Below are 16,358 nucleotides of genomic sequence, written 5' to 3'. Positions count from 1 at the left end.
AACTTCTGCTGTCAAGATACACTGTTCATTGATTTTTCTTTTTTCAGTAAAGAGTGTTGTTCCTAAAAGAGAAAACTCAAGAAAAAAAAAAAGTAGCAGAAGTAAATAACATTAAAAAAGGCCAGGTAAAGTGACAAATCACAGGAAAGAACAGACAGTTTATCCCTACTGAGAAAGACAGCACAATTCAATTTGCTAAATTATTTCATTTATCTCTAAGCAGCAATACGAATGATCTGTTTTGATGAACACTCAAACTTTGCTGAATGGAAAACTGCACTGCTTCTAACATGTCAAATTTGGATACAATAAAAGAAGATGTGAATTAAATTGGATTTGAGTATGCTGCATTAAAAGAAGAACTGTTAGTTAGAAATACCTTTCCAGTAGTTTTATTTAAACCAAAACACTTTGCTTAAGATGAATTACATAAGTGTGCAAACTAAAATAGTAATTGATTATGTCTTGGTCCCTATATTTGAAATGTTCTTGAAATTCTAAACTCAGTAAATGGCTTAGAAGATTATACAAAGAGAAAGACCCAGTTTGATCAAAGACATTGGCAGTGAATTAGAAAAGGTTTTATAGTTTCAGACTAAACAATTTAGCAGAACTTTGAATTTCAGTCTCTCTTCATGCATTTATGCATTTTACTATTTATTGAAATACTGTTATGTGCAAAGTTTGTTCAAGGAAGTGGGAATTAGGTATTGAAACCTCCCTATCTTCAAAGAAGAGAAAAGTATTCAGAATATTCCAACTAGTAACTGGAATTACCATGTATTTGAAAGTGTTCTAAGTGACTGTTTCAGAAACACATAACTCTGCCTCATTCTTCAGGAAACTGAGAGATGAATTCTAAGTTGAGACCTGAAAGATGAGGTGGAATGGTCTAGGTGAACAGAGAAGGGTCACAAGTGAAGGAGTTTCCAAGGAGAGGTAGCAACATCTTCAAAGGTCTAGAGATGGGAGGGCCCTGGACCATTCCAGAAATTTCAAGAAGTTGAGTTTGGCAGGAACAAAGATGTGAGAGAAGTTTTGAAAGAAGGCATTGTTTACATAAAGTAAGATGAGGAAAGAAGTTTCAGAATAGCGAGGTGAAAAAAATATACATTATATTAGTATTTGGCCCCAGAATCCCTGTTCGGAAGAAAACAAGCTTTGTTTATGAATATATCCAAATTTTGGACTGGGAGACAAGACTCTGAGGAGAGCTGTTAGCAAACAATGAAAGCAAGAAAACAGAGAGCTAATTGATCTGCGCTGGAAATGAACCGGATTTTACGGTTTGAGGACATGAGAAAACGGAGAAGCAAGGAGAAAAAAAAGAGTAGGAATAGAAATATGAAGGGAGGACAAGAAGGTATAAGAATGGGGATTTTAATTCGATTATTTTACTGTGCTGAAAATGACCTTTTATCACCCTTCCCCAAATATTCACCCTTGTCTTCCACAAAGATAAAAGACATATACGGGTTTGTAGTGTTTTGTTCTGTAGTTAGGAAAATCAAAGAAAGAATTCAAGTTCCACATCTGTTGTGATATCAGGGAAGAGATGAACTAACAGAACTCCTGCTAGAATCAATATGTAGAGTAAGTAGTATTTGGTGGAGGGAGAATGCAGGAGTGAGAGGTGACTCTGGGACCTGCAGAAACCTTGAAGAAGGCAGGAGACTTTTCACATGGCAGAGCTGGAGCCAATCCTCCACGTTTCAAGAAGCGTGGAGCTCCAGCCAATGCTTAGGACATACAGAGCTCAGGGAAGTTTGGGATTGATGTAAGAATGATGGGAGTGTTAGGTGGGGTAGTGCTTGAGTCTATTTGTGCTCTGCATACACTGTGGAAATGGGTTTGGAGAGAGGCAGGACTGCAAGAAGGGAGTCCAGTTAGGGAAGCATCTATGCTGGATCACTTGCAAAGCCACTCTTGACTCATATTCTGGGAGGGCTCGCTGAACTATGATCTCAGTTAGCCTGGTCCCAACCTCGGGACTCAGACCAGGTACTGAGAACTCAGTAGAAGACATCTCCACTTGTCTTGGAGGAGTGTACACTATAGTTGGACGATTGTGTGTGTGTGCGTGTGTGTGCACTGGGGAGGGAATAATTATAAAGAGAGCAAAAAATAACAACATGATTAAACTGGTTACTATCAAAGACAACTTTTGAGCTTAAAATTGTGTGTGTGTTTACCCATTCAAGAAGAGAATTGTCAAGAGTTCAATTGATTCATATCAGAAATTTATAAGCCCCTTATTTTGTAATTCTGCCCTGGTAGAAAATTAGACCTGAATCTAGAGACTATCAGTCTTAATAAACAGTTAATGAAGGGGCTTGAAATAAAGGCAATCTGTTGAATTAGTGTTTTGAAAAGACGAGCCCTGAGCTAGCCACTACTCTTGTTAATTGACACATAAACTAATGAATACAAAATTTATAGCCCTGTTACCATAACGTTTAAGTTACATCTCTACACTCATTCTGTACCTTGTCATCATAGACTTATGTTTCTATCTAAAAATGTACCTCCTGAAAGGACAGAGAGCCTTCCTGTAATATTGAAAAGTTTCTTTTTAATAGTTGTAAGCACTATAGACAAACTTAAGACTAGTAATGTGTGTCAAAGTGTCTTTGTAAGAACAATTGCAATAGAAACCTTTGTTCCTTAAAGGCTTACCTATAGTTTGTAACAGGAGATTGATTTTAACTATGAATCCTAATGGCACTGACATCATCGATCAAACTCTAAGTAATTCAATTTGTATGAAAGAACTATGAAGATTTTAGTAAAGTTAGAACTGTAACTAATGACTTCCACAGGCTTCCACAATCACATCTGGCCCTTAGCTTTCTGTATTAGTTTACTCAGGCTGTCACAGCAAAATAACATAGTCTGGGTGGCTTAAACAACTGAAATTTGTTTTCACAGTTCTGGAGGCTGAGAAGTCTGAGATCATGGTGTCAGCATGGTCGGGTTCTTGTGAGGGCTGTCTTTCCCGCTTGCAGATGGCTGCCTTCTAGTTGTCCTCACATGATGGAGAGATAGAAAGTTCTCTCTTGTCTCTTTTTATAAGGGCACTAATTCCATCATGAAGGCACCATCCTCATGACCTCATCTAAACCTAATTACCTCAAGAAGGCCCCACCTCCAAACAGTATCACATTGGGAGTTAGGGCTAGTATGACCTAGGAATTTGGGGGGAACACAATTCAGCCCACAGCAGTCCCTCTGGGCTTATATGACAGCCTTCCCTTTACTTTTCTTCCTTTCCTTTCCTGCCTATGAATGGTAAGGGCTCCTATCTAAGGCCACCCACACCCCCTCATGCACTGGCTCTCAGGATTTCTTCCTGCACACGGACATCACTCCAAGGATTCACCCCTTTCTCTTCTACACCCTTAATTTTCTCCTTATGTAGGCTGGATCAGTCTACATAATACTATGAGTGTTCCTTTTTTTAAATAAATATGAAAATAAAATAAAAATTCAAGACCTTTTGATTCTATATCCTCCTCCAGTTTATTGCTTCATTTCCTCACTCCCCAGTTCAGCAAATTACCCTAGTAATATGTTTACATTCATTATCGCTAGTTCCTTCCCTTCTATTATCTCATTTTAAAAAAGAAATAACTCCACGCTTCAAAATTCAAACAATACAGAAAGCGGTGTGTCTACAATCTGACATTTCTCACCACTAGCGTCTCCACCACTTTGCCCTGGACACTAGGGACTCTCTTCGGATTACTGATGTCCCTGGTTCAATCTGGCACACCTCCTCTATATTCTCACCATAACAACCAGAGTGATTCTTCTGAAACATCAGCCAGATTATATCATTCCTCTGTGCAAAACCTTCCCGTGGTTTCCCTTGACACTCAGAGTAGAATTCAAAGTCCTAATAATAGCTTACAAGGTTCACATCAACTGCTAATTTTTCACTTTATTCTTTCTTACTTCTTTTTCTCTAAACATCCTAGTAGTTTCCTTGCTGTTTCTTGAACATGTCCATCATGTGACTGTTCAGAGCCTTACATGGGAAGTCTTCGCTGTCTCGAGTACTTCTCCAGCTAGCCATGTGGCTTTCTTCCTTCCTCCTTCACCTCTTTGCTCATATCACATATTGTCCTTAAGGCCTTCCCTGAACACCTATTAAAAATTGTTAAGCCCCTGCCCCCCACCAATATTCCCTATCCTGTTTTGTTTATTCTGCTTTAGTTTTGTGAAAACATTTGCCATATAACACAATATGTATTTTTATTACCAACACATTTATTTTTTCTCCCATTGTAGTAGGATATAAGTTCCATAATAGTGGGGATTTTTGTCTGTTCTGTTTCCTGCCATATCCCCTGGTACATTACCTGGCTACAGTATGTGCTCACTAATTATTTGTTAGTGAAGAGGCACATTCCTCCTTATGGTATAGATTTTAAAGTAAGGTGACTCAATGGATTTACTTTAAAACAAAAATCCAAATCTCAATTTTGTCTCTATAACAGCTGTAGGGCACTAGAGATACCAAGATGGATAAGATATGGCCTTGCCCTTAAAGGCGCTCAGAGTACAGTGGGACTGTTGAGCAAGAGTAAATGCATATTTATACATGAGCGCCAAGAAATTCAAAGTAAGTTGGATCTCAAAGTATATGTTGAAGAGTCACTAATTGTTGTGCTTTCAACTCATTTCAGAATTGTGATCAACCCATTATGTTACAGTTCACATTAATGGCACAAGCCTTGTATGATTCATTACTGCTACAAGCCTTATTAATGTTGAAACAGCAACCTAGAGAGCTTATATGAGTGATTATCAGACCTGCAACACAGATGGATATTTGCATATCCAACGACAGTCATTTTAATAACAGAATGTTGATATTACTAGGAGTGATACTGTTCTCAGCTGAAAGAATCCATGTATCCAGATTTGATGCTGCCTGATCTGACCACATGGTAAAGTTCAATCCCATGTGTAGTAAAATGTGATGTGTAAGACTTCAGGAACGCTCCTTTCCCTCTGCTTCACCTGGAAGGCATGCCCTTCTTGCCATTTCCTCTTTTATCCTTTCTGTTGCTTGGACTGAGAGAATGATGGCTGGAACTCCAACAGCTATGTTTGACCATGAGGTGAGCTTATGAATGAAAACTATGCTCTAGGGCAGGGGTTACCAAACTCTGTAAATGGACAAGAGAAATATTTTAGGCTTTACATCTGGGTTACATCTGGTCTTCATTGCATATTTTTCTTCATTGTTTGTTTGCTTTTTGTTTTATAATCCTTTAAAAATATAACAACCATTTTTAGTTGGTAGGTCATACTAAAACAGTCTGTGGGCTATATCTTCCTGTGGGTTGTAATTTGCCGAGCCCTGCTCTAGGCTGGTGGAAGAGAAAGAGTAGAGGGCTCCTCTCGATGATGGAGCTGTCATGCCAGCCCTTTCTTACCTGCCTTAAAATTTCCTTTACATGAGACACAAATTAATATCCAACTGTTTGAGTTACTATTACTTTGAGTTGTCAGTTATATGCAGCCAAACAAATTCTAACTAATAAATCTTCCTTGAAGAAAATGTTCATCCTACCTCTGCCTAAGGACCTTGGAAGACATTCTTTTGAGGATAAATTCTATACACAAAAGCATGTAGTTGGGAGCAAACTGCAAGGACACATTTAGGAGAGATGATTGAAGTGAAGAATTTGATGTGGAGGTTACAGAAATACATTTTGATAGATATTATTTCATTGGTAATATCAGGCAGATACTATTGATTGCAAGCCTGGAAGTCAGGCTGAACAGTTGAACTTGATTCAACAGGTAATAAAGAGCAATTGCAGGACATCAGAAAGCCATGTTTCAGAATCATTTGTTAACAATGTATTCTGGACTGGAATATGGGAGCTCCATGCTGATAATCCTGGAAGGCTAAAGCTTGAAAGTTTGAAATGACAATGGGAAGAAAAAGTTGATTTTGAGATATGTAACACAGGTAGGAGCAGAATACGTAGACCAGTATTCGTTAAATAAATGTATGTCAGTATTAGGCAAGGAGAAAGAAGCCCAATATACCTACAGGTAATAAATCCCTGCTCTTATAACTTCCATAGTTATTTTTAGCTGCCTCGTTCACCTATATGTTATTTCCTATATTGTACTTATTTCAACAGAATAAAGACTGTTCCAAAACCCAGAAAATCATCTGTGATCTGACATAAGTTTATATCATTTAGTTGAATTTCCTTATTTCTTTCAATAAATAGGTAAGAAAACTCAGTTTCTAGCTAAATATTCTTTATTGTATCCAGATCAATAGACTGATTCATAATAATATCTCCCCAATTTTTAAGAGGATAGTATATGCCAATTGCTAAGGGCTCTACATATATTCTCCCTTTAGTCCTGATAACAGTCCCATGAAAAATGTATGGCAGAGAAGGTCAACTTCCCACAAAAGATTCAAGTTCACCTTCAATGGTATAGAATGGCTACTGGGAAAAAGCTAGCTAGGAACTGTACTTCCTTGTAGCTACAGAATTTTAGTGAATCTTTGTGACTGGATTTTACCAATTAATGTGAGCAAGAGTGTTGTTTATTACTTCTTGGTCAAAGTGGTCAAGAAAGTACAGAAGATACCCTTTGAATTTTATCAGTCAGCTGAACATAGGGTCTTTGGAGGTAAACTCCAAAGAGATTCTAGGGGATGATGAAGCAATGAGTTGGAGACACACTGCACCCCTGAGAGATTGCATGGAAAAGAGCTACTCAGGCGAGTCACCTGACACATCCAAACTGTGACATAAATGAGAAATATACATTAATTTTCTTAAGCTGTGGGTACTTTTGAACCAAATGTGGCCTTTTCTAACTGATATAGAGGGTGTGATTAACATTACCATTTATACACATGGAAACATGATTTGAGACGATTAAGTAACTTGCCTAGGATATTAAGTGGCAGAACTGGGATTAGATCATGGGTTATATCATTTCAGTTTCCATACTCTTAACGATTACTCAATTTCACCACCATTTTATATAAATTTATGAACAGTTGTTGCTATTGTTTTTTAATAAGTCAGAGAGAAATTCTAAAACCCTGCATTTTAAGGCATGTAGTCCATATTCACAAAGCCCCACAGCCAGATAATATGGTAATATGCATTCCTAATGGTAATATACATTTCACTTAAAAAGTAACATTTGCTTTGAGGAACTGAATGATCTTGGATTTAATATTTTGCTTCAAGTTTAATTTATAATTAATTGCCCTCTCAGTTTTTCTCACTGATGGGTCTTGTATGACTTAGAGGAAAGTATAAGAGCTGAGTAGTCAGAATTACCTGGACCAGACCATGACTTATATGACTTTGAGTAAGACATATAACCTCTCTGAGCCTTAGTTTTTCCTCTACAAAAGACAGATAAGATCGCCAGCTTTTTAGGATGATTCTAGATATTATAAATAAGGATAGAAATCCTAATGAATTACTCAGTATACAGTAGATGGTTATGTAATTCAATCAAGAACTATTTATTTAATGCCAACTATATGCAAGACATCATTTCAGGTACTAAAAATACAATAACTAAAAAACCGACTAAAATATCTGCACTCAATATATTGCATTTCATCATATTTTTTCTAGTAGTCCATAATAAAAGAAATCACAATTGAGCTATTTAATTCTGACCCAGATGGAGTAATAAGGATAAGATTTACACTCCAATCTAAAACAGAAACAGGCAAAATTTACTTCATAACATTTTAGAAGACCCTGGGCATAAGGCAATGATAGATAGTAATCTCTGAGACACTGGGGATGGATGAATGAGATGAGCCCTACAATTGCCCCAGCTTGCTATTTGAAAGAATTTCCAGGTGATAGTGCAGGGAGTAGGAACTCAGGTGGACTTGCTGAATTAAGGAGACAGATATGAGAGTCTGGGGAGACCTAGGCAGCCAGAGTTTGCTAGACAGGGTACTAGAGAAAAGGAAACTGTACAGAGAGAACACTCAGAGATCTGCAGAGCATTTCTCTTGATTACTGATTAGAGTTCTGATCATCATGTGTATGAGAAATGAACCAATTGTGGGGAAAGAACCACTTCAAAAGATTAGAGGGGACAATACTCAGATCTCACACAGGACCAGACATAGTAACTTACAGTAATTGTTCTCTAAATTATGTGATTGGGACAACACATAATTAATTAATGGAGCATCAATCAGAGCACTGGGTAGACTACTCAGAAAAGTCTTGCCTCAAGAGTAGGAAATAATTACCATAGACAAAAATCTGTTCTCATCCTAGCTCACAAATATTAAAAGAAAGACCCAAAAGGAAAAAAAAAATATGATCCTAAGCAACTTAACTGAATTCTAGAACAAGGCATAAGAATATTTACAAGAAGGAAAAGAATCCCAGCACACGACAATATAAAATTTACAATATTTGGTGTTTAGTCAAAGAGTACCAGTTCTATACAAGGAACCAGAAAAATACAACCAATAATGAGAATAAAAATTATTCAATTAAAACTAAACCAGAGCTGCCACAAGCGTTAGCAAAAGCAGTTAATAAGATTAAAATAGTTGTTATAAATGTATTTCATATTTTCAAATCATTAAGCAGAAACATGAAAGATGTAAAAAAAAAAACCCAGATAAAACTCCTAGAATTAAAAACTACAGTTTCTGAGATGCAAAATACAGTATATATTCTTCATAGCATATCAGACATTGTAGAAGAAAAGATAAGTGAACTTGAAGACATAACAGGTAAAATGGTACAGGCTTTCAACTATAAGATGAATAAAGCCTGAAGATCTAAAGTAACACATGGTACTACAGTTGAAGACACTCTATTGCATCATTGAAATTTGCTAAGAGAATAGAACTTAAATGTTCTCACAAAAAAGAAATAAAAGATATGTGAAATGTGTGACGTGATGAATGTGTGTGTTAACTGACTAGATAGGCAGAATCCTTTCACAACGTATACGTATATCAAATCACCACAATGTACACTTTAAATATCTTACAATTTTGTCAATTATACTGGAATAAATATGAAATCTATAAAATAACAGATAATCTGAATAACTCTGTTAAAGTCATTGAATTTGTAATTAAAGACCTTCTAACATAGAATATTCTAGTCCCAGATAGTTTCACTGGTGATTCTACCAAACATATAAGCAGGAAATCATACAAATTCTAAGCAAGCTCTTCCAGAGAACTGAAGAATAAAGAAGACTTCCCAATACATTCCATGAGGTCAGCACTATCCTAATACCATAGCCAGGCAAGAACACTACAATGAAAGTGATCACCTCAATAGATGCTGAAAGACCATTTGATAAATCTCCAACATCACTTCCTAATGAAAACTCTCAGCAAACAGGAACAAAAGGAAATTTCCTCAGCCCAATCAAAAGCATCTTTGAAAAACCTACAGTTAACTTAATGGTGAAAGACTGAATGCTTTCCTTTTAATATGAGGAATAAGAGAAGGATATCTGCCCTTACTTCTTATATCCAACATTATAGTGAAGCTTCTAGCCAGTGCAATCAGAAAAAAAAAAAAGGAAGGAAGGAATAAAGGAAAAAAGCAAGCAAGCAAGAAAGAAAAAAGAAAGGAAAGAAGAAAGAAAGAAGGAAGGGAAAGAAGGAAGGAAGGTATTGTTGAAAATAAAGAAGTGAACCTGTCTGTACTTGAAGATGACAATAACTATCTATGAATCCCAATCAAATCTGCGTAAAAAGCCAACAGAAATAATAACTTAGTGTTGTTATTACATCAATATAAAATACACTTGCATTTCTTTATACTGATGTTGAACAAAACTTGAAATAAAATAATATTATTTATAATAGCATCACAAATTGAAGGCTAAATAATGTTGTGAGTTTTCCCCAAGAAGACTTATAAATTCAACACAATCAAAATCAAATTCCCAGAGAGCTTTTTTTTTTCTGTTTGTTTGTTTTTGGTAAAAAGGAACAAGCTGATTCCAAATTCATATGGAAATTCAAAGAATCTATACTAGCCAGGGAAATTTAAAAAGAACAAATTTGGAGGAATAACACTACTTAATTTCAAAACTTACTGTACAGCTAAATAGTGTGGCATGGGAGTAACAGTAGACAGATCAATGGAATAGCAATCGATCACCGAATAAATGAAAAATTGATTTTTAAGAACAGTGCAGGCAAACCAATTAAGAAAATAGAGTCTCTCTGACAAATGACACGAACACACTTAGATATCCATAAGAAAAACAATATCTTCAGTCTTTACCTCACACGATACACGAAAAATACCTCAAAATGGGTCATAGATTTCAATGTAAAATCTAAAACTATAAAATTTCTAGAGGAAAAAACTCTTAGTGATCATAGATTCAGTAAAGATTTCCTAGATATAAAAACAAAGCATAATCCATTATAGAGAAAACACGTTAATTTGGACTTCATCAAATCTAAAACTTGTGTTCTTTGAAAGACACCAACAGAAGAAAATACTTATGAAGTATACATAGGGGAAAAAAAGAACTTGTATGCAGAATATGTTAAGAACTCTCAAAATGTAATAATAAAACAAACAACCCATTTAAAGAATGGGCAAAAGCTTTGAGCAGGTACTTCACCAAAGAGATATACAGATGGCATATGAGCACAGGTAAGATGCTCAGTATCATCAGTCATAGGAAAATGCAAATTCACATGATAATGAGATACCTTTACACGCCTAGCAAGTTGACTAAAATTAAAATTCTGATCATACCAAGTGTTGGTGAGGAGGGAGAACAGCTAGAATTCTCATATGCTGCTAGAAAAACTTGGAAAACAGTTTAGCTGTTTTTTTTTAAAAGGTTGAACATATACCTACCACATGATCCATCCAACCCACTCCTAGAGATTTACCCAAGAGAAAGAAAACATATGGGCATACAAAGGCTGGTACACAAATATTCATACCAGCATTATTCCTAATAGCCCCAAATTGGAATAACCCAAATATTTAACAAGAAATGAATCGATAAAATGTTGGATATGTATACAATGGAATACCACTCAGCATTAAAAAGGAATGAGCTACAGATACACACAATAAGGAATCTCAAAATAATCATGCAGAATATAAGAAGCCAGATAAAAGAGTACAGACTTCATAATCCCATTTATTTAACATTACAAAAGAAATGAACTAATATAGTTTATATAGAAAACAGACCCGTGGTTGCTTGTGGAAGGTGGTGGGGAGGCCGGGAGTGAGAGATTACAAAGAGATACGAAAAATCTTTTGAGGGTTATAGGTGTACAGGTTCACTATTTTGCTTGAAATTATTTCATGGGTATTTACATATATCAAAACTTGTCATATTAAACACTTTTGAAATGTTCAGTTATTGCATGTCAATATGCTTTAATGTAAAAATATAAAACAAAAAGAATTATCATTTAGGATTTTTTCCTTATTCAAAATATATTACAGATTCATCAAATTCCCTGCTTCCCTTTGTTCACTCAAGCGTTTGTATGAGGGCTAAAGATCGCTTTGGTCTGCAGCAACAACTAGTGTCCCTCTACTTCCCAATGCTAAAAATTCACGTTTTAAAAAAAAGTGTGAACATAAACAGATTATATGTTAAATGCATATTTGCTGAGACTTTCTTCAGCATTGACATTCAAAGCGTTATTTTCCCTCAAAGATTAGTGAGTCATTGCTGTCAGTAATCACTTTTATTTAATGAATATTTACAAAATTATAAGTTGACCACGTGCTTATGACTAAGAAGAATTCAAATTATACCCAAGAGTGCAGAATGCAAAATGAACGTCCTCTTGCTCACCTCCTAACAATGAAGCTGAGGGTGACAAAGATGATGAACTGCCATTTCCAGTTCTTACTGACAATTGCATTCACTTATGTTCTTTCGTGAACAGGAAAGTACTTAGATGGAAATTATGCAGTGATTCATGGTCCTGAGGAAGACTGCTGGTATTTGATGAGGCCCCCTCAACGTCCTCAGGAAATCAGTGTCCTGTTGGGCTGTAGCTGTTATCATTACAAAAACTGGGCTGCTTTAAACCACCTTGCCTCTCAGGAAGTAAATGCTTTTTTTTTTTTTTTAAATAAAGGGTGTTCTTCTAAAGGGATTCTTTGGCCATTTGCTTGATCAGAAGAACATAATTTTTTTCCAAGAAAAAGAGAAAGAATAAAGAAAGAGAGAAAGAGAAAGAAGAAAGAAATGAAAGAAAGAAAGAAAGAGAGGGAGGGAGGGAGGGAGGAAGGAAGAAAGAAAGAAAGGAAGGAAGAAAGAGGGAAGAAAGAAGGAAGGAAGGGAGGAAGACTAGTTTTATATACTCGAGAAATTTGCTTTAATCATTGCCTTTATCCCAGCCATGTTTGGTGATGGGATGGTACTGACTGGGAAATATTTATCTACACAGATATAATGACTATAAAGAGAGCCTCAGAGGTGGTGTCAGGGAATCAAGAGTTTCTGACCTTAGTAGCCCTCCATGAAGAGTGTTGAACTCTATCCAATACCTCCTGAAAGTGGATGGCTATGGTAGACTCTCAGCCTCTGGTGCACCAGAGAGATGTGCCCATACCTAGAAAAGACTATGCAAAGGTAGGCAGGGTCTCTACTCCTAGGCTGGGCAGGCTACAGAAATGGATATGCAAATAAAGGAAAGACAACTTTACAGAAACCATCTCGATTTTTCTCCTACCTCCGGAGGCCTATTATCCTAAAGTAAATGGAGGCTTAATTTCAAACAGTCTCAGAAAAGAACGGAACAACTTCTGCTAGATTAGGAAGATAACAGTATTTACTGAGTTCCCATTATCTACTTCCCCTAATTCCAACACAATTAGGAAGTTTGTATTTGTAAACGCTATATCTCAGGATCCCATTAACCTGGGAAAAAGAAAGTGGGATCAAGACAAAAATGATCAAACAGCTCATCTGCCTCAGCCCTCATTGCCTCTTGTAGGATGGCAATACCACCTCTTTTAAACATGACTTGGCAAGTATTCGGGGAGTCTTCTGGTATATCTCACGTATACTCACAAATGCAGTCCTCTCACCTGACAGTTTCTTATTCTTTGCTCAGTCTCCCTTTCAACCATGACTGTTATTAGAGCTGGCGACAGTCACGAAACACACCTAAACAACTTCTGTTCTGCCAATAGCATTGGGAATGTTGGGCACCGCAAGTACATTTATGTAAAACTTCTTCTTTACATGAAGTTGATGCACGAATGTGTAAGTCAGCCTATATCTATAGCTTTGAACGCCTATGGCAATCAGGAATTAAAACTTCAGAGGCAGTGACTTAAGCACTCCAAAGAGTGTTATCAAACTCTGTACCAGATGGTTTATTGGCAAAATAGATACTAGGAAAAAAATTTCTTTGCATAAATGCTAGCCCAATGCTGCTAAATTCGGTCACAGACTTGGAAGGCTTTTGTTTGATTCTATTTATTTTTTGTGGTGTTATGTTTTAGATTTGCTTTATTAGTGCAGTCCTCTCTCCACAGGCTTCCGATATAAGAACTTAGTCCTAAATTGAAAGAGCAGAATGATTGGCCCCATGTGGTACTGAAACACTCTCTCAGCCTCTGGCCCTGATTTTTTGGATTTAAAGTCTTTTGTATATCTCTATGCTTTCTCACCTTAAGTTATTTTCTAGGAGAATCCTTATTCTCTTAAGCAATTAGACCCCTGTTAGGCCTATTCTGTAATGCCTGCAAATATTCCCCCCACATACCAAAGAGGAGGATCCCTACCTTGTTATAACTGACTAGGAGTTCAAACAGACAGAATGTTTGTAGAAAAAATAAGGAATCTTGAGAGTAAAATACCTTCAAGGAAATATTAAATTATATTTATCAGAGCTTTACCAGTGAGATTTATTTTTGTAAACTGCCCTGATTCCCCATTCATGGAGTTCTGTGTGGAGATACTTAAAATCATAGGTTAAACGTGGTAGATCTTTCTTTAGCATCAATTTTACCAGGCGATTTTTGGCAGGATGAAGGGGAGGTTTTCGTTTCATTTTGTTTTGTTTGTAATAAATATAACCATGAGTATACTATGGAATAAAATGCATACTTTGCTTGCTTGGGTTTCTAACACAAGTCTTTGAAGAAATTTTGCACGGGTGGTCAGCCACTAGTGTAAGCCCCCAGACCTCTCTGGAAAATTTAGATAAGCATGAAAAAGTCATATTTGGGACCCTGAATAAACATAAAATCATTTTACCCAAATATGAATTTTCTCTATTTTAATTTTTAAAAAGTAATCCCTGGGATTTGAGGCAGAGCAGGAGCAGGGTAAGGGAAGACCATTGGTTTCAGAGAATAAAAAGGCTGCAAAAACCAATACTGTAATAAATGTAGTTTGGACATCTAGTGAAACCTGAATTTAACTTCATTGTGATTACATGGTATACACTGTAGCTCTGTGTGTTTTAAAATTGCCGAGATTTTATTCGACATGTGGAAAATAAAACACCAAAAATTAATTTAAAAATACATTTATAATATTTATGATAATACTTCTATGGCTTATATATCAGCTGAAATACATTTTATATAAGGTAAATTTCCCCTTTTACAGATATGAAAATTTGATTCATCATTCTAATTCTTCAATTCCCTGCGTCAGATAATTCCTTTATCTCCAACTGCTGTATTTAATTGAGAGTAGGTTTAATATTTAAGTGGAAAAAATGGGCTATGATATAGAAACAAGCTTTGATTTAACATGCCAACTATTTTGCTTTCCTTAGCTTTAACTTGTAATTCTGAGAGATAATAATATTTTTCAATTCAACTGCCCTCAACAACTGAGGTATCAACTGGTCCAGGTTTGAATTACAAATAAATCTACATAAATGCTTCCATATTCTTTATTGATTCTTTTCACAAACTTCTAATTATGCTTTCAGGTACTAAATGGCCAAATCCAACTGCATCCATTGCAAAGTCAGTTTTATCTAAACCACTGGAGTAAAGAAGTCCTATGTAGGAGAAAACAGTCAACGTTTTCCTAAAGCAACTGTTAACAAGCTCCTAGACAAATGGTGACCTATGTAAACCTAATGAAAGCAAATTTTGTAAAATGAAACAGTGCCTTGTGCTGCCAAAGGATTCCTTCTCTTTGTTAGAGACACTTAAAGTCCTAAAGCTGGGCTGCTCCCAGATAGCTATAGCCAAACATGAATCACCTTAATGGGCAGTTTCCAAACCATTAAAATTTCCAAACGAATTGGCATGAACAAGTGTCCATATACTACATAAATACTAAATGCATTTTTAGAAGGGTTGAGAAGATCAAAATTCACTCAGCATCAGTCGGTCAGGAGAATCCAGGACCCTCACAAAATTGCAGTGTAGGGATTAAGAACGTGGATTTAGGGTCAGAAAACCTGGACTCAAGTCCTGATCCGTCATCTTTCTAACTTGGGGCCCTTGGCCAGGTCACCAAGCAATGGCTTACCTGTAGAGTCGGAATAGTCATCAGCTCCAAGATTCCTTGGAAGAATAAACATGACGACGCACGTGCAAGGGGCTTAGAGCGCCTAGCTCTCACAAATTTCTGAGACCCTGGGAGCTAGCTGACATTTCTGCAAGGGCTTGTCTCAGTTCTTTGGATAACTGGGAACTTCTGCTCTACAAACTCTGACCACTTAATAAATAAAACTTCACTTAGAGTAACTATCTAACTTTCCTAAGAGCGAATATCTAGTGAGTACTTACTATGTGCCAGGCTCTACTGCGAATGTTTTAATTGCATTAACTCATTTAGTATTCACATTAACCATATAAGGAAGGAACTAATATGTTACTTTACAGAGAAAAATAACACAGGCATAGAATTGCCTTGTATTGCAAAATTAGTGGGAGATCTAAGAGCTACAAAAGATGGGATTGGAATGTAGATAATCTAACACAGGAGCAAATGCTCTACAGCCTCTCCTACTGAGATGTAATGTCCTTAAGGGAAAGATAATTATGAATGTTTCTTTGAAGCCCTCTAAGCGCTCAACATGGTGCCCTGGCATAGCACACATACTGGTCTTCAAGAAGCTCTCCATTTATTAGAGTAGATTGAATATGCAAAGATAATAAAACATGACACCATTTATGAAGTCCCCATGTTGTTCCAGATATTAGGTTCAGCACATTACTGACCTTGTTTAATCCTCAAACTGACTTTACACCATAGCTGTGCCTACCCACATTTAAAACTCAGCGTTTCCAGTTGGAAGACACAGACCCCCCTGTAGTGAGTTAGAGCAAAAACAGAATCCATTTAAACATAGTTACTAGCTGTAAGAATTT

General features: G+C 36.4%; 1 protein-coding gene across 1 annotated transcript in view; it reads right to left on the bottom strand.

The window, feature by feature from the left end:
- KCNIP4 (potassium voltage-gated channel interacting protein 4) overlaps positions 1-16,358 on the bottom strand; it is a 1,180,242-nt gene that overhangs the window by 388,292 nt on the left and 775,592 nt on the right. The gene's annotated exons all lie outside the window — the stretch shown is intronic.

Source organism: Neophocaena asiaeorientalis, unplaced genomic scaffold (assembly GCF_003031525.2).
Source record: "Neophocaena asiaeorientalis asiaeorientalis breed wild unplaced genomic scaffold, Neophocaena_asiaeorientalis_V1.1 scaffold218, whole genome shotgun sequence".
In the NCBI taxonomy this organism is placed as follows: Eukaryota; Metazoa; Chordata; class Mammalia; order Artiodactyla; family Phocoenidae; genus Neophocaena; species Neophocaena asiaeorientalis.
This window is presented reverse-complemented; position numbering and strand designations above follow the sequence as displayed.